Source organism: Pteropus vampyrus, unplaced genomic scaffold, assembly GCF_000151845.1.
Source record: "Pteropus vampyrus isolate Shadow unplaced genomic scaffold, Pvam_2.0 Scaffold39, whole genome shotgun sequence".
NCBI classification, from domain to species: domain Eukaryota; kingdom Metazoa; phylum Chordata; class Mammalia; order Chiroptera; family Pteropodidae; genus Pteropus; species Pteropus vampyrus.
In genome coordinates, this window is record NW_011888820.1 from 6,785,305 (window position 1) to 6,806,448 (window position 21,144).

Genomic DNA, 21,144 nt, shown 5'->3' on the forward strand with positions numbered 1-21,144 from the left:
AGATGCTATCAAGGCATTGTGTGAATTTCCTTAATATGCCAGTTTTAAATTTACTGTAAACGTTCTCCATTGGAATAGAAATATATCTCTCTCCAACTTCCTGCCAAATGGAATGATTAGGGTTAGTGCTCAGTTTCAGTTCTGTTTTTCGGAAGTTTGGAAAGTTTAAATAAGTCAGTCAAGAGAATGAGGAGAAGCTCACTGTGGGTGGTGAGGAGCATTAGCTATAAGGGCCACTGATATGACAAGAATGACTATCCTGCAATTAGAATGGTAAACAATTTGCTTATGTTTTTTAGGTTTATTAAACTCAATCTTAAAAAAAAAAAAACTACAAAGGACCAATGAGATCATGCATGCAGCTGTACTCATGATAGAATCTACCAGGATTACATTGTTTAAATGAAAAACAGGCACACATTTAGAGATAATGACCAAGAAATGTAAATATATTTGATTAATAAAACATTCCTTTGCTTACTTGATCTGCTGTATCTGTTTTTCCATATTGATTGTTTTTCCAACTGTTCGATTCTAGCATGCAGCTTAGATAGTAGGCAGTCAACGAACTCTTCTTGGGAAAGTATAAGTTAGAAAATAGAATGTTTATAGCACTGACTAGCAGAATGATTGTTAAAATTCAGCCCTGTGATTTATTGAAGTATGTTTGAGATTGTTTTTTTTCTCACTCCTGTGTTTGCATGCCATTTGCTCAGCTGAGTCAGGTTCATTATCAAGGAAACATTATCTGTGGTAGGGTGGACTTGATCTTGATCTCTAGCCTCCACAAGATTTGGAAAAGAGCAAAAAGTTCTAGCTCTAAGGGTAGCCTGGGTCTGTGACTCTTCTGAATGTCCAAGGACAAGGGGCTTTCAATCAGAAAGCCGAAGTCAGCTGTTTGATTTATCTCTTGTTCTGTTAGAAAATAAAATTCCACTTGACTCTGAGAAAAAGTACATGAGCTTCAAGGAACAGCAGGGAGGAGGCTGGAGTGGCTTGAGAGAGGGGGAGATTACAGGAGATAAGGTCAGAGAGGTCAAGTGAGGGGATCATGAGAACCTTGAAGGCCATTGTGAGAACTTGGCTGTTTCCTCTGAGTGAGGTGGGGAAAACTGACTTTGAGCAGAGGTGGGATGTGATCTGATTGAAAAAGATCATTCTGGCCGCTTTGTTGGGGACTATGGGCTGAAGATGGGAGCTAGGATGCTTTCTCAATACAGGTGAGAGATGATGGCATCTTCTGCAAGGCGGATAGTGGTAATGGTGGCAGGAAGTGGTTAAATCTGGGTGTATTTTGAAGATTGACAGGATTTGCTGATGGATCGGCTATGGGATGTTAGATAGAGGAGTTAAGGATGACTCCAATGTTTTTTGGCCTAAGCAACTGGAAGATGGACTTTTTTCTATTTGAGGGTTTATTCTCCATTTTTAGGTTGCTCATCCTTTCCATAAGCATCAGGATAATTCCAGTATAATAAATATGAAAGCAATCATATGCGATGGGCCGCTATCTGACAAGGATGCTGACTCCCCTAACCTGAAAATGAGGAGTCGAATTTTATCCTGCACCACATGGGTACTTCATTGCCCAGAAATGACATGCAAATGTTTCTTGAGAAAAAGGTTACATCAGAAGTGAGGATCTCCTTTTGAAATAGTAGAACTCTGCAGCCACGGGACACCTGCGTCTCATTCTGGAGAACCTTTAAGGAAAGGATGCTCTGGGAATACACATGGCACCATTTGCCTGTGTTGCTTATTTCTCCGGTAGGACTGTAGGCTCAGTTTACTGCCTCCTGGGGGCGGGGGAGGGCAGGGCCTGATAGGCAGGTGGTTCTGGTTTTCAGCCCCCTAGTTGAGACAGTTCTAAGCAGCTCTAATACAACTTCTAGTCCTCAGACAACTTGTGTTTGTCATTTATCCATTCATTCATATATCTACTTAACAAATATTTTTAAAAGTCTATGTGCTAAAATGCTTAAGTACAAAAATGGATGGAGCATGATGGGTAATAAAATTTGGGAGAGAGAGAAAGACATGTAATCAAGTAAAATATAGAGATGGTAGGAGGAGGCTATCCAGGAACCACTGATGACAGAATTGAAGTTTTAGCTGGTTCTCCCTGGAAGAGGAGTTCAGGCAAGTCCAAGGAATTGCTTTTTGAGAAGAGACAAAATGGACAGAGACAAGCATTTGAATTCCCTACTAAATACAAGCTACCACAAAGGATTACTGATATGGGCTCATTTGCCCTTTCCTGGGACATTTGTGTCATATTTGAATCAAAGTTTTTTCTTTTATTGAATTTTTATCATTGCTGTCATCTCCTGTAAGGGTAATAGTTTTGCATGTGGAAACTAAAGAACTTGACAATGGTCAACAACAAACTGATGGTTCATAGCATCGAGCCAACCTGTGAATATTCTTACCTTTTAGGGACGATGGACTCCTTTGAGAATGTGACTGCTCTACAGAAAAATTCACAAACATACCAAACTTCCCATTGATTTTTAGGGAAGAGGGCCTAGATCCCAAGAACCCCTGACTCTAAGATCTTGCATTTGGAATGGCACCTTTCAGTCATCAGTTAGATCTTCAAAAGACTGGGTGGAAATGAAAGCAAAAGACTCCTAGTAGATAATAAAGACATATGTATTTCTTCATTTTCTCCATGAAGATTCTAAGTAATGAAGAAGAACAAGCAGAGCTGGTTGGTTCACTCTTCTATCAAGAGTGACAAGGACCTTGGGTGCCTGCTTCTAAGACCAGGAGCATCTCTTCCTGTTTATAACTCGGCATGAGGCCCATAGAGACCCGGAAAGAAAGCCAGGCCAGATCAACAAGTCAGAGAGGTCATTTTGTTATCATTTAAAAGATTAACACAGCCAAGCATAGAGTTTCCTCACTTGTTATTCCAGGTTATTCCCTTTTCCCATCCCCAAATTAAAACCAAATCTGTGTATATAGAAGTTATGCACAACATGCATACAGATGTAAGCGAATCCTAATTATTTAGAATCCCAGTCACAACCAAAATCAATTATTTAGTATCTATTAGAGCAGTTAAAATGGAACTTTTAGTCACAACTCATCATATAATAAAGTGGGGAATGCTCTTATAAGGCCTTTCCTTCAATTTTCTCTGCCTCCAGGTAGCCAGTACATACACACACACGCACACGCACATGCATAAGCACACACATTTTATAAGAGAGAACAATCTATTTTATCTTTAACATCCTTAATAAAAGAATTTCAAGTTTCTATTTGCGTTCTTTTCTGAGGTTTTACCATCCTCTTTCCCATTTGTAGTGTGTTGAATGGTAGCCCCACTACGCTCCCCAAAAAAGCTAGGTCCACCCAAAACCCATGAATGTGACCTTATTTTGGAAAAGAGTCTTTGCAGATATAATTAAGGATCGTGGATTATTTAGTTAACTCCTAAATCCAGTGATGTGTCCTTATACGAGACAGAAAAGAAGAAGACATACACGAGACGGCCATGTGAAGACAGAGGCAGAGATTGAGTGCTGCAGCCACAAGCCAAGGAATGCCCAGACCACCAGAAACTAAAAGAGGCAAAGAAAGATACTCCACTAGAGCCATTGGAAGGAGTATGGCCCTGCTAACATCTTGATTTCAAACCCCTGGATCCTCCAGATCTGTGAGATAATAGATTTCTATTCTCTTAAGCCACTAAGTTTGTTGTAATTCATTATGGCAACTGTCAGAAACTAACACACCATGTAGCTCATGACCCAACAGCTTGCCAACAGTGAATGGGCAAAGAAGTTTACTTTGGGGAAATTCTCTCCATCAAGATCATTTCAGTTGCTCTTACTCTCATTTGTCAACAAGGCTTGCCATGTTGCTTTTGTAATGTGGAATGATACCTGTTCTTGAATCAGTTAAATGCCTGGATCTATACAGAATCTGTATCCTGCTGACTCTCAGGGTTGGCAAGCTCCTTTTCAGACATTTGCTAACTATTACTTGTTTTTCAAACTTTTATTGTCTGCAGACAATATAATGGCAAAGAGCATACGCGTAGCCTGCCAATTTTAGGTATATTTTTAAAAAGTTATCATAGTTTTAAATAATGAATAGAACATTTTAAAATTTATCATAACTTTTTTTAATGTAAACTATAAGAATGATAGCATCTGTAATCTTTCTCCAAATTATTTTCCTGAAAGGTAATCTCATCATCTGGCTCTATGACGAATAGCTTGAGCCATACGTCTGTTTCCACATCTCATCAATTTCTTTTCTTTATTTCTTTTAATTTAGAATCACTTAATTGCCAATTATAAGTTATTGGCAATGGTGGCAGGTGTTTGATGGCTTTGTCAGAGAGTCGTCGACATGCAGGCTAGACGCAAACCCAGTAATTATGATTTTTTCACTGAAAATTTCTTTTGGCAGTGTCAAAAGAAACTTTAAGAACATACACTGTTTCAAAGTTGGAAAATTTGAAATTTCAACTTGTGAGTTAAAGGCAGATGGTTTCCTAACCCACTCTAGTTGTCTATGGCTGTAAAAATGCTTTTTCCTTTTTATGTTTGTAGTGTTTGTTTATGGTTTTAAAATGTGCCCAATATTACATCATTAATTTTTTTTCTCCAACAAATGACAAAAATGATCAAGTATCAGAAAAACTGTTGGCAGTTAGAAATATTCATTCCAGTTTTTTCTTATTTAGAAATTATGGTTTTAACTTAAAATTCGTGATATCGTAGGACTTATTGTAGAATCAGAGTGTTTTCAAACTGCAGAGCACATTTTGAGCAGTTTGTAAAAATACGGCCCACCAATTTTAGGTACGTTTAAAAAATGCATCCCTCAGAGAATAAATATTCGGGGGAAACGTTTTGAATGATCGAAATGGTCTTTTACTTTGCCTCTCTTTGTTTTCATTCCCTTTGCCATGTGAGCTTGTCATTTTGGCCACTCAAGACGTGGAGTGGAGTCTATTTCTCCACACCTCATGTATGGTTTGGCTTTTAACTTGTTGGTCAATAGAGTGTGGCAAGTGACTGTGTGCCAGTTCTGAGCCTAACCCTCAGGAGGTTTTGTGTGTTTCTGCTTGCCCTCTTGTACCTCTTTTATTGCCGCGAGAACACACCTTGGGTAGCCTCCTGGAGGATGAGAGACACTTGGAGCTCAGCCAAGTTGCCCCGGTAGCTTTAGCTGATAGCCAGCCAACCCCTACACCTGTGTGTGAGCCCAGCCAAATTCAACAGTGCTGCCAAGTTAATTCCCAGATGATTCCAGCTACACGAGCAATACATGTATTATTGCATGCCACAAAAATTTTGTGATTCTTTGCTACACGGAATAACCGCGTCAATGAATTGTGGAGAGTTGGAGAGCTTGTATTCACCGATCTTTCATATAGCACATCAAAAATACATTCAGTGACTATGAGTTGCTTATATTTACGATTTTCATTATTTCCTTCGACATTTAATTAAGATTTGGAGGCATATTTTTGGCCACTCGCTGTTCTTGGTGAATAAAGCTGAGTATAGATTGACACTTATTTAATAATTGACTATTACTTTACTCTTTTATTCTTGGTATACACGTAGTTTAGCACCCCATCAACACTCAAATTCACTCACTTTTTCTATTTATGTCATAGCTCATCGAATAATTATTAACTTAACCAAAAAATCTGTTCTTCTGTAGTATTAGCTTTCAGTGTTAGAGTAAAAGTCATCACACGTTTCTCTCTCATGTATATACGTATATGTAATACATTTACATCAGCTTTATCCAACTGCAGGGTGAAATATCTGTTGGCACACATTTCATTTACTTATGTGACAAACATTTATAAAGTAGGTACCCTGTGCCAGACACCGTCTGAAGTGCTTTACATTATTGACTTAGTTAATCCTGTTAGCAGCCCTGAAGTGGTTCTATTACTATCTCAGTTTTATCCAGGAGGAAACCGAGGCCCAGAAAGGGTCAGTACCTTGCCCAAGGTCACAGTGCCAGCAAATGGCAGAATTAGGATGTGATTTAGGCATTCTGGCTCTGGAGTCCGTGTTCTTCATGACTGCACATGGTAGTAATTGCTCCTCTACACTTTGTGTATTGTTATTATGTGACACCCACCAATGCCATTTGAAAAGGGAGCTTCTACAATAGCTTGTTCTACTTTCTTGCCAAACAGGATATCAATCAACAAATATATAGCTGGCTTTACAAGCTTATTGGCAATAGTGTGACTTGTTTTGCTGTAGAGAGTGCCACTTTAAATGATGTGTCTGTACTTTTGGTCTCTCCTGTGCCTCAGCAGCAGAGTTGTAAATTTCTTATTGGGAAGTATTATTTTGCAGTTGTTCTGGAAAAACTGTTTGTTTTTCGGGAAGGTTGTTGTGCTGTATTTAAAAATAAGGGGAAGGCTTGAGTTGCTTCTTAATCCTACATGACTAAGTAATGTACTAGGGGTAAATGGATAGATGATCTTATAAAATCTAATTAACAGATATCATATACTCAGTTTCACTCATCCCAGCCCATATAGATATATATTTTATATTTGCACTTGAGTTCTGGTGATTATTTACACTTACATCATCCCAAATTGTATATTTTTATTATTTTTTTTGTACTTCAGTGAACCTCTTGGGAGTGTGTGTGTGTGTGTGTGTGTGTGTGTGTGTGAACTGGGCATAAAATGATGCATTATTGAGAGGCAGCAGAGGGTTGAAATTCATGGACTCAAGCCAAATTACCTGGTGTCAAATTTCAAATCCGACACTTAAGAATTATGTGATCATGAGTTACATACTTAATCTCTCTGTGACTCAGTTTTCTCATGTATACAATGGGTATAGTAATAATAATATCTACCTCCTGGGATCAATTTGAAGATTAAATGTATTCACTTGAAACAACATCTGGCACATAAGAAGTGCTTTGTAAATATTTGCCATCTAACAAATAAAAATGTACATGTAAGGAAGATGAAAAATATAAATTCAACTCTCGTAAATATTAACATGCAAATATAAAGAACTGTACCCTGTTAACTGAAGGTTAGCTATGACAAACTGACATGTAATTTTAATAATGCTTGTGTAACCTTTAAGAGTATAATGGTTATTGAGAACACAATTGGGTTTTTGTGAAAACCGTAATCGACCTTACATTGCAAATTTGTGACATGTATATAAAGAAAGTTGTCTCTTCGTCTTTTTTACTGAAATCACCAAACTACCAAGGGATCACATTCAGGCTACTGTTTCTCCATAACAAATTCCCCCAACACTTAGTGGCTTAAAATGACCTTTTTATTTGGCTCACACTTTTGTGGGTAAGGAATTCGGGAATGGCTCAGCTAGGCAGTTCTTGTTTGGTATCATCAAGGATTTGCAGCACTAGGATGGGGCAGGATCATCTGGGCTGCACGTCCAAGGTGGCTCTCTGGTGTGGCAGACAGTTGATGCCGGCTGTCAGCTGGGAGCTAAGGTAGGGCTGTTGACCAGAATGCCCGAACATGGCCTCTCTAGCATGGCAGTCTTAGGGGAGTTTAACGTGTTACGTGGTGGCTGGCTTTCCCCAGCGTGAGCAGCCTTGGAAGTTACTTAGCATCACTTCCACCATATTTTATAGGTTGAAGTTGTTACAAACCTGCCCAGATTCAAGGGAGGAGACATTGACACTCCCCTACACACTTCTCAATGGAAGACATGTCAAAGAATTTCAGAGCCATGTTTTCAAATGGCCACAGACCACTTAATAGAATTCCAGTACTGCTGAAGAGCTGCAGAAACATTCCTCTGTGATGTGTATATCTAGATCATTCGATTCCAGGTTCTTTATTTTTTTCTAAAGGTTTAATGTTTTAACCTTTGAGCCATTCACAGAGATTTATTCTGGGCCTTTCATAATAGCAATAGCCCAGAGCCAGAACAAAGAGAACGTGGAAATCAGCTAAAACTTTGAAAGTGTGATGAGAGCCCAGTGAAGTTTCTTCGAAGTCACGGACAGCAATGCTCATATCTCTCAGGGCTTAGAGATCTCACCGGTCCTGCAACTACAGGGAATTTAAACAGCTCCCTCTCTCTAGATTGCCTCAGATTGACTCAGCAGTGTCTAAACATCACCTTACCTTAGGCTTGGGAAATGAATCTCTGTTTCTTGGCCCTGCTGTTTCTCCAAGTGACTTTTGTACATGACTCTGGCGAAACCTTCCTTTTTCGCTCTATGTTCTGTTTTGTGTCCCCCTCACAGACCGTGGGTGCTGCCTATGTGAAGTTTCCCTGGCTCTGAGTATGAAAGTGCCTCTTGGCTGGGCACTCCTTTTAGGAGCAGGAAAAGACCTAATCCATTGAGTGCCAAATATGAGGGCCCCACCCACATAAAACAAGCTAGAAAGTAACTTCTTTAAGAGAATTTATTCTTAGATGAGCCAGTATGGAAATAAGCCAAAATCCACAGCTGGATGAATTCCGCTTTCAGGTTTAGAACTAGTTTGCTTTCTAAAAGTTGACATTGTTCATGGGATAAATATATTAGGTATCTCCCATTGCTCTGGGCCAAATAAAAGGCCACAAGTCCCTTGAATGAGGCAAATAAACTGGATTCGGTGTAGAGGTTCCTTGAGTCTCGCCAGTTGAAGTGTGAAGAATCATGAACGGGTTTGGTTCACTTTCTTTTAAAAGACCATTTCCCACAGTTAAGAGCATCCCTCCAGCACCCTGGTCTTCCTCCCACTTTGTAGTTTTTTTTGCCATTTAGAATGGCTTTGCTGGACTGAGTGGTTTTCACTTGCACCCTGGGCACTAGCTTGGTGGGGTGCATTACTCTTCCATAATCTGTGTCTTTGTGAGCATGAGCCAAGCAACCAAGAGGCAAGGCTGGGATCCTGGACTCCGGCCCTCCCTCTCCTTTTGGCAGGAGAAGCCTTAAGGAATTAGAGTTCATCCCAGCTCATATTTCTGGTACCCAGAGTTCTGCAACTTTCACTCAGCAGCATTTCCTTACAGCTCTTTTCCATTGGGCTAAGTATTGAAAGTGCTCAAACTCCACAGGCATGAGCTTTGGATGTGGATTTGAGTCTTGCTCGCTTTGAGGGCTTCTGGCCAATCGCAGAGACTCCTTCATTAAAAACAAAAGCGATAAGAAGAGGCTAAGGTGTTCTTCAAAGTAATCTTTCAAAAAGTGCTGATGACTCTGACCAGATGGAGACCATTTCCTTGAAAAAGACAGGAGTATCTAAAGGAGCAGGGAGTGAAGCTCATGCAAACCAGTGTCTCCAGCCTCACTCCAAACACCATTAAGCTGCATCCTGCCTTCTCTCCTCACCCATCTACTTGGACTGACACTGCCCTTCAGCCTTTCAAAAAACCTGGCTTAAACCTGGGATAACTTCAGACTTCAAACCTGAGTGGGATCCTCGGATTCTTTTCATTACAAAAATGCTTTTAGTTCGGAGTAAATCTTTAATTTAATTTAATTTTTTTAACTTGTGGTAAAATATATATAACATAATATTTACTACTTTAATCAATTTTAAGTGTGCAGTTAAGGAGCGTTAAGTGCATTCACATTGTTGCACCACCATCACCACCTTCCATCTCTAGAACTTTTTTTATCTGCTCAAACTGAAACTCTGTACCCTTAAAACAACAGCTCCCCATTCCCTTCTCCCCTCAACCCCCGGTAATGACCGTTCTACTTTCTGTCTCTATGATTTCATCTGCTCTAAATACTCAAATGAGTGGAATCATGCAGTATGAATACTTTTGAGTCTGGCTTATTTCACTTAGTAGAATGTCTTCGAGTTTCATTCATGTTGTAGCACCTGTCAGAATTTCTTTCTTCTTTAAGGCTAATAATATTCCATTGTATGTATTCATTACATTTTCTTTATTCATTCGTACATTGGTGAATACTTGGGAGTGTAATGAACAAGCCATTATATATGCAATGAGCGTTAGAAAGTGGGAAGGAAACGTGGGGTGCCTTCATAGTGTGTAAGAGCTTGAAGTTCAGAGAAGTTTCCTTGACCAACTGAAATCCAGTCTGAAACCTGAAGGACAATAGGAGTTACTTGGGTGAAGAGTTGGAGAAAGATATATCAGGCAAGGGAACAGTATGTTTCTGAGTCTTCTCTGGTCTTCTGAATATGCTTTACAATACCAAGAGCCACAGAGAATTAAAATAATGTTTCCTTACGTGTCTTCTTCTCTGAACTTGAAGTTCCTTGAGGCAGGACTGTGTGATATTCACCTTTGTATCTTCAGAACTTAACACCGAAGCACCTGCCTATAGTGGGAGTTCAATACATGCATATTTTATAAGACCAATGAACACTGTGTATGTATCTTTGGTTTCTGACAGCTTCTAAGCCATCCATCACCATCAAATGAGATTCCTGTGGAGTCTCTGATTTTGTCCTCCTAGCTACCCTGCAAGATAGGCTTTGTTGTCTAGTTTAGAGATAAGAAAACCAAGTCACATAGAAAGTAATTTGTCCAAGGTCACATAGCTAGTGAGTAGAGAAGCTAAGATTTGAACTCAGATCTAGTTGGCATCAAAAGTCGTGTTCTTGTAATTATTTCACGCTGTTTTGTTTTGGATAATTCAGAATTGTGGGTAGGAAAATCAGCTTTCGTTGAAGTCCTAGATATCATGGTAGGGACTTGACATGTGTTATGATAATAGCACACTTGTACTGAGCACTTAGTACATACCTTACTATTCCAAACACATTTCTTGTCTGTTCTCATTGAATTCTCATATCAGCCCTGTAAGATAGGGACTGTCATTATCACCGTTGTACAGATGAGAAAAATTGAGGCACATAGCCAGGATGTGATCTGGGCAGGTTAGGCATCCCACAGCATGCTGGGCCATGGCCCCTGAGTCTTCTCAGGGGCGTCAGAAAACAGTTATGATTATTTTAAAGAAGAGAGAACTCAGGGGGGTTGATGTTTATGTCTTTGCTCTTGGTTTTAAATCATTTGTATTATTTGGAACAATTTCTCCTTTCTCCCTTGTCAGTCCCTCATCTGCCTTCAAATAATCAGAAAAAAAATCACTTACCACAGGGCAGAATCTCTAAGAAATTCTTTCTCTCAAGCAGAGGCTGAGTCATTTAAGCCACCAATCCTTCTCCGACGTCTTAGTCGTTTGATGTTCTTTCTGCCTTTGGAGGGTTGATTAAGAGCCCAGCAAAGAGAGAAGCTTCAGAGCTCTAAGCCCTGAAAGGGTCCCTTGACCCCAGGCACCCCAGCGGCCGGGCCAGACGTGGCGACTATGATTTATAGACTAATAAACGGAGCCTTTCCAAACAACGTTTGCCCGCCTTCAAGGGAGCAAGCAATGAACTTTCTGAGTGTAAAACCTATTTTTTGTAAAATATTTTTGTTTGTTATTGAGAAAAGTCTTAGTATTTTAGGGTGGAGGTTAGTGGGAATGAGAGTGAGGGTAACATGAAAAAATTAGACCAAAAAAAAGAGAGACTCAAAATCCTCACAGGCACGAGTACCGCACATTCTGACTTAGGACATCAAATACTATTTGTGTTAATTTTGTTCCCCTACAAACCGCATTTGCAGACAGTGACTGTTGGCTCATGTATTCCCCTGAGGAGAAAAATTACACATGTAGGAAATGCGATTCTCCTCTCCTGTTGCTGCCCTCCCCGCCCCATCCCCGATGCTATCTCCACCTCGGCTCCCCCCACAAACAAACCTTTTTTGAGCTACATGATGCAATGTGTGTGTGTGTATTTTTTTTTTTTTCTGGGCAGAGAAGCAGCAGTTGTTTCTTTCTCAACTAATTTTTGTTCCAAGACCTCACAAGGCGTGAGGAGAATAACTTCCTGAGTGAAGAAAGCATTTGAGTGTCTGCATCTAAAGATACACAAACCCAAGAACTTAATGGGAGTAGGGTGGAGACCAGAGGGAATGAAAACAGAAGAAAGTCATTCCTGTCGCAAGGAAATTAAAAACCAAGACCTTCTTTTTCTCCTTTTCTTTTTCTTCCTTCCTCCCTCCCTCCCTCCCTCCCTCCCTCTTTCTTTCTCTTTCTTTTTTCTTTTTCTTTCTTTCTTTCTTTCTTTCTTTCTTTCTTTCTTTCTTTCTTTCTTTCTTTCTTTCTTTCTTCTTTCTTTCTTTCTTTCTTTCTTTCTTTCTCTCTTTCTTTCTTTCTCTCTCTCTCTCTCTCTCTCTCACCCTCCCTCCCTCCCTCCCTCCCTTCCTTCCTTCCTTCCTTCCTTCCTTCCTTCCTTCCTTCCTTCCTTCCTTCCTTCCTTCCTTCCTTTTTCTTTCACTATTCCTTACTTCTATAAATAACTCTGCAGTCTTTAAATAGATTCAGCTTTCTTCAGCTTGAAAAAAATTCTAAGGCATCCTTTTCCTTCCCTTTTAAAGATCTAGGTCACTGATTGTGGAGGTTGGAATATGGAAGATTCTTAGGAGATGTTATTCCAATAAATTCTAGTCTGACTTATTGGATTGTTAAATCATAAATTCTATTAAGGCGTATTTTCCTCCAGTTTCAACTCCAGCAAGTTTTCCTTATACAAAATACTCAGATTACACACAAGTGAGCACTAAAGTGGAGACGGCGGGAGGAGGGTAGATAAGGGTTAGGTGTCACATACAGAAAACTCTTATAGTCACAAACCTTAGGGGTGCACAGTTAGCAGCTTCCCGGGAAGGTTATACATCTTGTCCAGGCCTTTACATAAAAATGACTTTTTACTTGAGTCATTTGTTAGTCCATTACCAGTTTTCATATCAGATTGCATTTCTTCTTGTATTAAAGTAAGGCAATCTGGCATGTAAAAATAGGCTCCTTCATTTCACTTTCGACTCTGGGCAAGAGTGGAGATTCCCACAGCATTTTGCCTCACACTCCTCCATGAGGCCCACAGAATTGCAACCCTTTGCAGAAAGCGTTCTTTCTGTCGATTGAAACTCAAATTCTCCCATAAAGACATGCAATGAGCAAATGAAGGCTGAATCGTGTGCTAAATGCTGATTTTTCTCTTCAGAGTTCAACTCATTCTCTTCCAACTACAGTCCTAAAAGGATCTGAATTGAATGACTCCTGTTGCTAATCCCATAGTTGTTACAGACTCAAAAAGCAGAACTAATTAAAAAGGAGCAGAGGAAACCTGCATAAAAAAGCCACGTCCTTAATCTTTGGGGCCGACTGTATCTTCCTTATATGATGACTAGTTCCACTTACAAGCAGTGTGTCCTTTTATGGGGGCCCAGGGGAAGGGTTGGTTGATGACCAGGACTGCCCTGGTAGGAAAACTGAGCCTTCGTATAATTCACCCGATTTATTACATGAAGGTACTGTTGTTAGGGGTTTGTGCCACCCGTGACAGGAGTGGCTACAGTGCTGGCATGAAATCCTGCCCTCCACAGGCCAGGACCACATGTGTCACTTCGATTATGTTTCTAACGCTCCTCCCGGTACCCTTGTGTTTCCAAATGCTTAATGCACCTATGAGTAAATGATTCTTTCCACTACGGCTTTAAAGTGCCAGAAGGCAAAAGAAATTTAAACAGACCTAAGATCAACATTGTGAGTTTACTTGGCCTCCCCGTCTAGCAACACTGCCATAAATTTCTTCGACTTCTTAGTTGGGAATTTAAAAGGCCTATAGCCTTGGCAAGGTTTATATAACTATGTTTCTTCTGTATGGATTATAAACTTGCAAAATCCCAAGCAGTGGTAGGGTATCATGCTTGGTCAGTGGGTCAGCTTGAGAAGCCAACAGAAAAACTCAATACCATGTCCAGCCAAACACTTTTTCTGGGTTTGGCTTGGTGGGTAGAAATAACTTGGTCGGCTCCGTCTCTGCTGGGAGTCAGGAGCCTAGGTCTTGGGGGCCTTTTGTTTTACCTTTGGCGCTTTGCTATAGTGGAGGCCTGACTTCTGTGGCCCTTGCAGAGCCAGGGGCTCTAAGCAGTGCTGCAGTTTGCAGAGTCTTCAAGGAGTGCTCCGTCGGGATGCTGTAATCTCCGGCTTTGTGAGGCCCTCTCAGACAACCACTCCTCAGAGAGACGGAATTGGTACTGGTTTGTGCTGAGGGTGGGCCTGGTAGGCCTGGGCTTCATCAACTAGTCAAGCATGCTTGATTCTATCAAAGGAGTGTTGGTGATAAGGAGGCACCCCCACTTCTCTGCCTGACCACGTTTCCCTCTTCAGAATGACCTGCTGTGAAAGCTATGTATGCCTCTTTTCCCAGGTGCTTGGTAACTGGCATGGCACATTCCTGAAAGGGACTGGTGGGTGGATCTCGTAAGTGACTTAGCTCCAAAGGGAGTGCAGCTGTCCCTCACGAAAGCCAAGAAGCATTTCCTTCATGAGAACTGGTCTCCTCCAAACAGTGCTCTCCTTTCAAAACAAGGACCGAGCTTACTGCCTCTCAAAGGGTCGCTTGGTAGAACAATAAGTCTCAACATTGAGCGGGACTCCTCATGCGCAGAGCTATGTGTTAGGAGCTGAAGGCCAAAAGGGGTGTAAAAACTGGGCAGCCGTTGATGGGCTCTACTAGCCAGCTATCAGAATGATGAATACGTACTTGGAAGACCTTTATCTTTCCCTGTGGCCAGGGAAAGTACAAAACTACGAACATTACTCCAACTTTGGAGGGACATTCGAGTTTTATTCTTGGCTAGAAAAATTGTGAAGATTGCTCTTTATCTCTACTTCATCATCCAAAATGGGCTGAAAAAGAAGTTTCTGACCAGCAAGCCTGAACAGCAAGGAGGCAAGGCTAGGAAGTTCTTGGACCGAAAAGCAGAAGGAGGCTAACTTTACATATTACCAAGACTTATCTTATTAAAGGGAAACTCAAATATAAAGATATGAAAATGATGCAGAAGACCAATTGGAAGGCACTGGTTTATAGGATTTGGCCAGAATGAGACGTGTCAGGGGAGAAATGACAGACATTGAAGTAATGCCTGGTCACACAGGTGTTTCTGGTTTGTTCGCTCATAATTCAAGGCCCAGACAGTATTCAATTAAGTCAAAAATCTCCCATTGAAAATTGATTCAAGGACATACTCTCTAAGTCCATGCATCATCAACCGATGAAACTCATCGCCTGGGGATGTTATTTAGGTCCAAGTGAAGAAGAAAAATTAATAGTTAGAATTGCAGTTTAGATCAGTAATTTCTAGACTTTCTTTAAAACCATTGAACTTTTAAAATAGGAAATCTTAATTTAAAACCTAATCAGCGTAGAAGCATTGGACCAGGAATCCTCAAAAATATCTGTTCTCAAAGGGACATAGCTGGCAATACTTTTAGCCTCAGCATTTCTGGAGATGAAGCTTCTGGGCTTGGTTTTGCCATGAATGATGATGTTAGGAACAGCATTTATGCTACCAGCTGCACCACTTTCTACTTGTGATAGGTTAGTTTTTCTGTGCACCAACGTCCCAAGAGTATAAAAAATGTGGAGATTCCATTCTCTCAGGTTCCTCCTGGGCTGGAAATACATGTTACAGTCACTCTCTAATTCCAGAATTTGCTGGTATTTAGAAGTTACTAGTCTGAAAGTTGTCTGAAAAACGATTTCATCACAATTTTGCATGTTGAAAATGTCAAAAATAATTTCTTCATTGTGCTTGCGAAATTGTTCTCACCAAAAGTTCATTTGGGTCTCCAGAGGCTGATAGAAAAAAACATAAAGGATTTTTAAGATTATTTCTTGACTTCTTGCATGTATTATCCCTTCCAGAGGATTGTGTGTCTATCTTCCTAAGTTGAGATGTGATTAAAATGGAGTGGTTTTCAAATCAGATTCCTCTGCCCCATGTCAGGCCTTGGTTGTGTGTGTGATGCTTTACTCACCTTACCTTCTGTTCCACTTGTGAAGCCAGCACCTCTGGAAGCCAAGTTCCTATGGATTTTGAAAATAGTGTTAGCCCTGGAATTGGTTTAGCTGTAAGTGAAATAAACGGGTTAGCTAAGGAGGTACAGGTCTCATCAAAAGGTCAGTAAATTTAGTATGGATATTCACTTCCAAATAAATTTGGAATCAATTTACCTCTCCGAAGGTAGGTAAGTATGACTGACTCTGCCTTAGACAGTTGCAAGATTCTTTCATATTTAAATTTTGTTCAACGTAGCAAGAACTGACAATTAAGATATGTAATGAAGTTCCATTTTATATGGAGATTTGATTCCAAACTTAGTCTTTAAGGCAAGAAATGTGTGTAGTTCAGTCATCCTTGAAAACCCCTTGTAATGCATATGAAGTACAGTAATATATATGTATAAAAGTTTCATTATATAGTAAAATACAATCTGTAATAAAGATTACATACACAAGAAACAATTTATAATATTTCTAATAGACTCTGTCTGAGTGTCTGTGGCCGAGCTGTGGTAAGTCAAACCTGTGTATGTATGGGCTGCTCTTGCAGGCATGCTTCTGTTTGGGCCACACAGGCCTCGGGGCCAGTCCTGAATAATTCTTCTGTGTTCACATACCGCCACTACCAGAGACTGTTTATCCATCAGCCAGTTTTGGTTTTAATGGTTCCGTTTCTTTGCAGTATCTCGTAGTTTCTTGGCCTCTGATTTACTTTCCTTGAGATGAAGTGTAAGAAGATTGACATTTTTTTATTTAGGTTAGTCATCATCTTTTTAATACATTCTTCTGATAGGAAGGACTAGTTTGATAGGGAGAGTCAGAAATCAGCTTTGTAAAATAAAACTGAACAAATGTTTGGAGCAAATATAAATAGGTTAATACCAATTCTGAGAGGTTTTATCCTGCATTTTGGAGGAAGGTGAGGTAGGGAGAGGTCATGCTTTACACACCTACTGGATTTAGATGTGATTAAAATTACAGTACTGAAAATGGCCAGACTATCAACCATCCTCCTACTATGCCAGTTAAGAAGAATTATTTGAAATCTCAAGTGAACTTTTACTTCCTGGGCCTTGAGGATAGACCGTTTGACTTACCTGAATACCTGCCACCCAGGGTTCTTGTTGGCTCTTGGAACTGACCTCTCCATGCTTCTGTTGCTCAGAAAAAAATAGTGAAATTATCTATGAGGAGCATTCACATATTTCTTATTTGACCTTCACCATGACCCTTTGTGAGTCATTGAGTTAGAGTAGCATTATTTCTATTTTACAGATGAGAAAACAGTCTCAGAAAAGCCAGATGACTCACCTAAGTTTACATGGCTAGTGAGTGGTGGGGCTGAGACTAGAACCCTAGCCTTATAGTGACTTTCTGATCACCAGGCAAACACTTAACTTTAAACTCAGTCATAGTTTATTTTGCCTCTCTGTTTTCTACTCAGTATGTTGTTTATGTTTGTGCAGACAATAAGGAGAGTTATTTGTTTCACACGACACTGATGGAAAAGGTATATTTCTCAGGCTATAAACTTGTAAGGATCATGTCTCCATTCCTTTGATTTTATCTCTTCATCAGACAGCCAGGACACAATTTAGTCAATTCTAACATTTGATGAGTAATTTTAAGGTTAGACCAGCTGCAAACTTGGGGTCCCCAGGCCACCTGCATTTCTGACCAACTGTCTACAAACTTGAGGGTTCCAATCACACCTTTCTCCTGTGGAGGTTTATGGGTTTACAAGCCTTCCGTAGCAATAAGGCATCTGGGAAGGTCGGAGTGAAATACTGGGGAGGTGGGAGGTGCTTAGGCCTCCTTGTATCTATATTTTCTGGCTTTTGCTAAAATATGCCATATATTCTGCGTGTTAGCTGGTCTTCACCTCTTCAAGCTGGCATCTGCTACAATGAATGATATATCATCAGACCCCTGGCAGGAAGCCCTAGGACATATCTCTCTGTAGTGGCTTCTTGCCCTGGCCTCAAGACCTCCTGAACACTTTCTTTCTCTTCCCTCTCTCGTTCTCATTGATTACCGCATCCCGTCTAGCTTGCTTTCCAGATGCATGGTGACAAAAGCAGTTCTGTGGGGGTTGGCCACCTCTCAGTACCCACACTGGAAAACAGGCTCAATTCTCTCTACCTGATAACCCATCCTCCAACCTGGTAAAGTATCCACTCCCACCTTGTGGCCACTCGTGAATCTCTCTGCTTTCTCTTTCTCTCACCAGCTCGAAGGATCACTATTTTGGGTGGTGGTGAGGGATAGAACCCCAGAGAGATTGGTTGGGTCTGACTGCTGTCACTTCTTCTGTCATACTCAAGGATAAGCAGCTTTTGAATTTAAAAACTCATAATTTACCCCTTTGTTCAACAGTCCCTTCTGAAATTGCCCTCCAGGGGAGAACATATGGCTAATGGTCCTAATGGAAGATGCTCACAGGGTCACAGGGATAAAAAATGCAAAGGAAAAAAACCTCACATGGTTAATATATCAAAATATTATCTCACAACACTAAGAAGCATATAGAGATTTGATACATGGCTGTTAAATAGAAAACATATATGATCACATAACTTTAGTTCCCTTTTCCAAAAGCCAAAGACAAATGGTCCATCAAAAGGTCTATAAAGTTACAGCTGAAACAGTCTTGCGCATCATATGTGCCCAAGGAACCATTAAAAGATGCATCATTTTAAAGAGCAACGTAAACAGTGGAACCCTCAGAAGTGATTTCATATTTGGTGAAACCTCAGTAGTGTAGGTTGAAAAGTGGGTAGCTCCAAATGTTCGAGCTTCAGTAGTAATCATTTTTTTTTTTTTTTTGCAATGGCAGTGTTTAAAAATTGTTAGTAGCTTGTCAACCATTACAGTGGATTTTTAATGTCCTCTCTCTCCATACTTAGAGGTGAAATTTATAATATATATGTCACTAAATGAAAAAGACGCAGAATGTCATCTTTGAGGCATACTGATTGATGCTAAATTGACTTACATAAATGCAGTTTATGGCTATCTTCCAGCAAGCGCTTTCAGTGTGAAAGAGTTCCATACAATAGATTTCCATTTTCAAAATCACATCAATTTTTACATTGAGCATTTCCGAAAACACTTATGGCCACTTCCAATCAGCTTCCTGGTGATAATTTAAGATCCTCTTTGCAATACTTGTGAAAATTTGACCAGCGCATTGGCAGAACCCCATTCATTGCTTTGGTGTCTTGATTTGGAAATCACTGTTGCCAGGGCTGCCAATGATTGTGCCATCAGTTTCTGTGGATGAAGGAAAAAAAACACCCAGAACTTTTCCTGGAGTTTGGAGCCACATCATTTGGAATAGAGAGATAGGTCTTGGGCCAAGCTCCCCTTCCATGACTACATGTTTGGAACAGGAAGCTTCTCTGTGGCTGGAGAATTGATTGATTGCTTGATATTTATTGAGGACCCGTGGTGGGTTTGGTTCTCAATATATATGAACACGTCAATATTTTCCTTCTCAACCAGAAACATGATGCCTCAAGATGCTGCTTTAATTGTTTCCAAAACAATTCTACCTGGAGTCCTTCCTATATCTTTTCAAGATGAATATAAACAACAAATTAAGTAAGCATAGTTTTATCAGCAGTTTCTTGCCCTTCACCTATGGACCCCTTGTACTTACCAGTACTGAGACCAATCTCTGACTACAATTAGAATTGCCTTTTTTCATCAGTAAATTCTGTGGGAGCCAATCCTCCCTGACCTCCACAGCAGCCATTAGTATAATTCAGAGCAAAGTTCACCTGGAATTGGGAGGAATCCTACCATTTCTATCACCTGCAGGACTAAAAGCCCCAGGCTTGGCAAACCTAGTGGATGGTTTGTGCTTCCAAAATGACTACCCCGGAGGATTGCTCTCCTCTGGGCTAGATGATTTCATTAATTGATGTCTAACTCATAAGTCTGAGTTATTTATTGTAAAACCAAATAGGGACCATATGACTTTGAAGATCTGATCAGACCAGGCTGTGTGGGCCAGATACTGAGCAGATCAAGCCTCCCAGCATTAATCTGTCACAGTCCATTTTTCACTTGCTAAATCAGCTTTATGCAAATATTTCCCTAGTGGGGCTCACCTATTCAGGAATGCCTCTCTCTCACCTCCAACATCTGTGGATGTTTTGGAGATATGGGCATATAAACTTAAGTCTTTAGATAGTCACTTAGAATTTTAGAGTAGAAAGAAATGTTAGCAACCTGTTTAAGTCCCAATTTAACATATGGTGAAATTGAGGTGAAATGACTTGTCCAAGATCACAGAGCCAAAATGACACCAAAAGGAGAAAATTGTTATCACATAAGTTATGCATAAGCAGTGCTAGGAAGAGCCCAATGCCTTATTTAGCCTTTGGAAAACATCCTTCTATTCCCAGACACTTGCCACCGCCCTAACCCACCCCTGACTAACCTTATTTAATAGGTTATTAAAGCAAAACATAATGTAAATAGCCCAGCGAGCAAAAAGTAATATATATTTTCGAAAATTCCAACTCTTCAGAAGAATAATAAATTCCAGATATTCAGAAATAACTACTGTTAGTATTTTGATGCATACACTTGCACTCTCTTTAACCTGGGCGTAGAAAGTGTGTGGCTTTTCACAGAACTTTGATTGCATTAACATTGGTGAAAGGAATAGAATTAGTCGTAAGACTTCTTTACTTCATTCAACAAACAGATGAAGATTTTACACTGGTTACGTAGGGAACCACAGGGCTGTTTCAGACACAGCCTGCCTCTGGCATGTGTAAACATAGAGTTCTTATTTGTGTCCTGATTCTTTTATGGGAAACTCGGGACTCTAGATTTAGGAATGGTATCTTTCTGTCACAAATCTTGTCCTGTTGATATCTACTATGCTGCTACAATGACTTCTGACACCAGCTACCCAGAGTTAGACTTCATAGTTGAGAGATAATCCTCTGCAAGACTACACTCACTTGAGACACCAGCTGCAAACTCGGGGTCCCTAGGCTGCCAGCATTTCTGACTACATGGCTACACATCTGAGGGTTCCCACTATCCCCTTGGTTTTGATAATTGCTAGAATGACTCACAGAACTCAGAAAAGTGCTTTACCTATGATTACAGTTTTATATAGTGAAAGGATACAAATCAGAACCAGCCAAAAGAAAAGATACGTAGGGCGAGGTCTGGGAGGTTCCCAAATGTAAAGCTTCTGTGTTCTCAGTGAGCATGACTCTCTGCTACATTAATTAGGTAAGACACGCAGT